The sequence below is a fragment of the Episyrphus balteatus genome, chromosome 3 (genome assembly GCF_945859705.1).
Source record: "Episyrphus balteatus chromosome 3, idEpiBalt1.1, whole genome shotgun sequence".
NCBI lineage: Eukaryota > Metazoa > Arthropoda > Insecta > Diptera > Syrphidae > Episyrphus > Episyrphus balteatus.
In genome coordinates, this window is record NC_079136.1 from 46,244,773 (window position 1) to 46,251,619 (window position 6,847).

Below are 6,847 nucleotides of genomic sequence, written 5' to 3' on the forward strand. Positions count from 1 at the left end.
TCCAACATTGTGAACCGTATGTGAGTGCTGGACGCACAACTGCGGTGTAGAGCCTTCCTTTCAGCTTAGGGGGCATTTTTCGATCACAGAAGATAGCAGAATTTTCCCGCCACTTCATCCACCCTACGCTTACGCGATGATTGATATCGTCATCACAAGTAACTTCGTTATTTATCATAGACCCCAGATATTTAAACTTTTCACACTTGGGAAGCACTACACCATTCAAATAAATGTCAGGAATAGGCCTGTGTGGATCAGAAAATGGGCAGCATAGGTATTCTGTCTTTCTCGCGCTTATGCGGTACCCATTACCTTCTAGAACATCCACCCATACATCAAGTGCTCGTTGCAGGGATATCGGGTCTTCACTTATGATGGCTCCATCGTCAGCAAAGAATAACTGATGCACTTTTGGGTCCGTCACTTTGCCTTGAAGCAGGTAATCAAGAACGGTAATAAAGAGCAGACAGTGGCGGATCTAGGGGGGGGGTCGTGGGGGTCATGACCCCCCCCAAAACCTCAGATGAAAAATAGAAAATTATAAGGCAAAAAGGTGGAAACGAGCTTTTAAACTATAAGAAGGGTTTCTTTACTGTTATGACTATGCTTTAGGAAATGATTCATGGGCATATTAGCAAGAAGTGGTTTTTAGTTGTAAATATAATGAGACCATGAAAAAAAAATTTTGATTACTTACACATTTTTTTAATGAAAACTTTTAAAACCTGAATAATCATATAATTTTCCATGATATAATAACTATTACATGATTACATGTATTCCGATCCACGAACGCTATATCATAACCAGGGCCCGGATTTTTATGCAAATGCATATTTTTTTTTGGACAGCCTTAAAAACAAATGAAACAGATAGTTTTTCGAATCAAGAGATTTGCTTTAAAGTGGCATTCAACTGCATATTTTTGCATATTTTGGTATAAATGTATATTCTGGCTTAGTGACCATATTTTCACAATAAATGCATATTTTTCGAGCATATTTTAAGAAAAATAAATTTTAAGGACCTTAAACTAATTTCTCCGATAAAACATTTCTATCTTCATCTGGAAATGAATACTGTTGAGAACTTGGCAGTACTAAACACAATTCCAGCTGACTTTCATAAGTTTAAACTATGGGTTTCTCAGTGAGGCTATAGTAAAACTAGAGGGTTGGAACTCGCTAAGTAACGTCTGTGGATTTGGAGAGGTCATTTTCCATGTATAAAAGTTTATTAAAACCAAATCCCAACGGTTTAGTTTTGAAAACTTCAGGAAGCATTTCATGATTCATGCTAACAAAACCTTTTTACGAAACTAATGTACTAAGATATTATATAAATGATATAATTTTTATTAAACCTACCTGAATTTAATGTCAATTTTATTTACTATTTGCTGTGAAAACTTTCCATTAATAAAAGACTGAATTATTTTTTATTTTATTTAATTTTTTTTTTGTTTACTTTTGTATTGTACTGAGTATTTTTGCAGCATATTTTTGGATTTATTAAGGCATATTTTAGATTTTTGATGGCATATTAAGTAATTTCAAGCGCATATTTCGTGTTTTTTAGGGCATAAAAATGCGGGCCCTAATCATAACTAATCGCAATAACTTAATTTGATATTTTGGTTTAAGAAGATATACACTTTTCTTTGTAACAAATCTGTGTGGAGGAAATTTATTTCATCCTCAAAATACCTATGTAGTTTTTAATTTGTACATTTTTTTCTTTTTAAAGCTAACTTTTTCTTTCAGAGATCACATTTCTTAAAATGCGTATTAAACATAATAATTATGTTATAATTATAATAATTATACTATTTTTACTCGGTACTTTTTCATAGAAAAAAAATATTTATGGTTTGATGTTTCCGCAAAAAAATAATGATGCTGAAAACATAGCTCTTTCAAACATCGATGTAATCGAAACTTCAGTTTTTTTTTTAAGTGAAGCGCACCAGGCGAGTTCTACCTAAAACACGAATGTGGAAGAAAAACATTTCTGAATTTTTTCGTACTTTTAGTATAGTTGAACCATAAATTAAGGTACCTTTCACTTATAGCCCAGGGAAATTAGTAATTTAAATCGCATTTTTCGCGGGACAAAATTTTTTTCATGGAATGTGTTCGGGTGGTTGTCCTTATCATAAAAGCCAATTTGTTGGGATAATTGGAGGTTGGGAACAGCCGCCATCTTGGAAAAGAGATTGGTATCGTTTTTATTGAATAGCTCCATTGTTATTCATTTTAACAAAAATGACAAAGGTAAGACTTATTAACAATAAAATTATCTAAGAAATGATATACAAAACAATTCCGTGAGTTGATTAAATAAAATTTTATAGTTGGTCAAAGTGCGGGTTTGTATCGCAAGGTTGGGACAAAATGACATTTTTTCATATATCTGACGAACTTTTGATTTGTTTGGATAATTCTTCAAGAATGAATTGTAGTACTTATAATTACCTATAAAATGAGCCCACAATCGTTATTGTCACCATCGTATTGTAGAAGTAATCTAACTCCGAAACTCTCCATGTACTAGTCAAAAGTAAGAAAAAAGCTGTTTTTTTTGCTAGTAGGCCGAGAAAATTTTGGGAGTAGAGGTATAACCAAAATATAAGTACGCAGTTTTGCAGCCATACGCGTGTTAATGTCGATTTCAAAGGTCTGACAACTCTAATTTTGTGCTTTATACGGTTTTTGGGGGGTTAAATAACGTAAGTTTTCCATTTAATGTGAATGCGCTAAATTTATACTATTTGAAATTATAAATATACAAGCTGATGCTCTATTATTTTTCCTAAATCTGGACACCTCAATCTGGGCTATGGGGTTAATTGAACTCACGATATAAGCTTTTTTAACTAACCATATCAGGCTTTTCAATTCAAATAAACAAACAAAAATCTAAACAAAAAAAGCTTCTAAAACATAATCGTATAAACGGCTTATATATAGTTCTATTGGTCACATCCTCAAGATTGGGATGTTCAAATTTAGGAAAAATAATAGAGCATCAGCTTGTATATTTATAATTTCAAATAGTATAAATTTAGCGCATTCACATTAAATGGAAAACTTACGTTATGTAACCCCCCCAAAAACCGTATAAAGCACAAAATTAGAGTTGTCAGACCTTTGAAATCGACATTAACACGCGTATGGCTGCAAAACTGCGTACTTATATTTTGGTTATACCTCTACTCCCAAAATTTTCTCGGCCTACTAGCAAAAAAACAGCTTTTTTCTTACTTTTGACTAGTACATGGAGAGTTTCGGAGTTAGATTACTTCTACAATACGATGGTGACAATAACGATTGTGGGCTCATTTTATAGGTAATTATAAGTACTACAATTCATTCTTGAAGAATTATCCAAACAAATCAAAAGTTCGTCAGATATATGAAAAAATGTCATTTTGTCCCAACCTTGCGATACAAACCCGCACTTTGACCAACTATAAAATTTTATTTAATCAACTCACGGAATTGTTTTGTATATCATTTCTTAGATAATTTTATTGTTAATAAGTCTTACCTTTGTCATTTTTGTTAAAATGAATAACAATGGAGCTATTCAATAAAAACGATACCAATCTCTTTTCCAAGATGGCGGCTGTTCCCAACCTCCAATTATCCCAACAAATTGACTTTTATGATAAGGACAACCACCCGAACACATTTCATGAAAAAAATTATGTCCCGCGAAAAATGCGATTTCATGCCCATATTTTGACTAATTTCCCTGAGCTATTAAGAATTTTGTAAAAATATAGGTAATTTTCTCCAAACCGGTCCCTGCGATTTTGATAAAAACATTCAACTGCAATCGCAATGTAAAATGTGGTATGGTCAACATTGATTCAATTTTGAAAAAACAAAAAATCATTCCGAAAAACAGTTTAATCAAAGTGGTTTAACTAGGTTCAAGATACACACAGTGTAGAACGGTAATTAACTTCTAAATTTGTTTAAAATGACAACCTCATTAACTTCAACAGATTTTTTTAAACAAAAGCTTTGATTGAACTAATTAAAAATTAAATATAGAAAAATTAATTTTTTGGATTAAGAAAAATATAAACATATATTTTTTAAATATCAATTTTTCGAAAACGGGACATATATTTCAAGTCTTAGTTTTAGGTAGTGTGTAACATCTATGTCTGTTGAATAAAGAATTTTCTTAGCTTTATTTAGTTGTGAGAATTGGGATACATTTTTGAAGTGGCTAAATACTCTCTTAGTTGCAAAACAAAAGAATTAATGGTGTATGAAACATTTATAAATATTAACAATTTACAAACAAGCGTTGACCTATGAATTTCATTTTTGCGTTTACATTACCTTAAAATTTTTTTTCATCATCAATAAAAGCTGTGTTTTATTTTTCTTGTGATACAGATCAGATCATTATATTTATTTGCGCAACAATAACAAAACAAAATCCCGCTTTTATTGTAATCTATCGTGCGGCTTAAATTGACTCGTGAAAAGTCGGAATTACTTTCCCAATTTTCTTTCTTTATTTTCAGTTTTTGATTATTTTTATTAAAAAAATACATCAATCCTTCTTCAAACAAGTTTTACTCTGAAGATAAAAGTTTAACCGGGTCCCAGAGCAAGGTACCTAAATGTTTGACAGCTGAAAACTTTTTTCTAAAAAAAATGTAGGTATTGTCAAAAATTTAGCTTAATTTAAGCTGCGAAACAAAATCCTTTCGAAAATGAATTTGATATAAGATTTTGGAAAGAATTTTTTATGTTAGCTAATATTTAGCATATATTTTGAGCACTTGACCATTTTTTAAAAATTATTTTGGAAGTAAGTTTTTGAAGTGAAAACTTCTTTAGTATCGTAGTGATTTGAAACAAGATGAAACGAAAACGCGACACGAATTCAACTTGTTATAACTTTTTTGTTTTAAAAAATAGATGAATGAAATTTGTACTGTAGATAGGTAATTAAATAAATTATAATTGTACACAGTTTCAATTAATTTCATATTCAAAATTCAGAGATAACGGTAAAAAGATGTTCTTTTCCTGCACACGTTATATCTTTTGATCTAGTGCACATACAAATTTGATTTAACTTTGATACGCATGCTGATAACATAAACTTTTATTTGATATATCACACATAACGGTGCGTGCTCTACAAGTTACACAATCTTAAATTGAAAAAATTGAAAAATACCTCAAAACACCTGTGGAAATCTGTTGCCGATGACCAGCCACCAGTTTAGGAAGTACCGTAATCTCAGTTTTAAATTTCGAGATGGTTGACTTTAAAAAATTCTTACTTTTTTTGTAGGCATAGTAGAAACATGATTGAAAAGTCAAATAAAAGGTGAAATAATAAGCTTTCAGGTGATTTAAAATTTATTATTTTTTAATTTATAAGGGTGTCATATAAAAGATATGGATTTAAAGGTAATAGAATAAAAAAAGGTACATTTTTTCGATTTTTATTTTATACAAGAAAAATAATTTTTAAGGTTTCACTTCAACCACGTGTGAATTGCACACATGATTTTTTTTTTTTTTTAATCCTGTGACCCCCCCCAAACCAATTTTCTAGATCCGCGCCTGAGAGCAGAGGACTCAAGACGCTTTCCTGGTGTACACCTACTGTGATTTCGAATTCTTCGGTGACTCCAGCTGCACATCTTACTTTAGTAACTGCTCCATCATACATGTCCATAATTATCCGCACATAGGTTTCCGGAACTCCTCGTTGTCTGAGGGCCACCCATATCAGATCTCGTGGTTGTCGATCGAATGCTTTTTCAAAATCAACCAATACCACATGCAAATCCTCCAAGGAATCTCGATGTTTTTCCATAATGATTCTGATACTCTGGATTGCATCTGTGGTTGATTTACCCGCAACAAACCCGCACTGGTCATCAGATAGCCTTATTATTTTTCGCAGTCGGCTACCCAAGACTCGCTCAACGATCTTCATGGTGTGTGACATCAGCTTAATCGAACGGTAATTATCACAGCTTCGAGTATCACCCTTCCCTTTGTATATTGGAAGAAGGTAACTTTCCCTCCATTGATTAGGCATTCGATCACCTTGTATAAGCTTGGAAACAAGAACCATGAGCCATCTAGACCCGATGTCTCCCACCTTTTTCCAAAACTCTGAGGGTATTTCGTCTGGCCCAACAGCTTTTCCCTTTTTGGAGTATTTTACAGCCTCACTAACTTCTTCGACTGTGACATCGGATACTTCGCTTAAGTTAGGTGAAGCCATTGGAAAGTGTAGCCTTGGAAATTGTTCATTTAGAAGTTCGTCACAATACTGTCGCCACCTGTGGAGGATTTCGTCGTTTTCAACAAGTAGTTGGCCTTGAGCATTGTTAATAAACTTTGGCGAACAGATCTCCTGAGCATTTCTTCTTCTTTGGGCGGCTATTTTGAAGATGGTTGCGCCCTTATTCACGTTTTGTCGTAGCTCTTGAATAGCACCAGCAGTCGGGGTAGAAATTTCATCTAGCTCCCGATATAGGTCTTCTGTATTCTTGGCTTGAATTCGGGCACATATCTTCTTCTCTTCTTTCTTGCAGTTTCTATATTCCATTTCGAGGCGTGACTTTTGCTCTGTTTTATTAGAGGGGCACTTCGACCAAGCTTTGAAAGCCATTTTCTTTTTACTTACAACTGCTTTAGCTTCATCATTCCACCACCATGTTTCTTTGCCTTGTTGGTTGTGTCCTTTTGAAACCCCTAACAGTGTTTTGGCTTTTTCTATGCAAGTTCACTGTAGGAGGTCCCACATACTTTGTGCTGTACTCTCTTCATTTCGAAATATATTGGTGTTG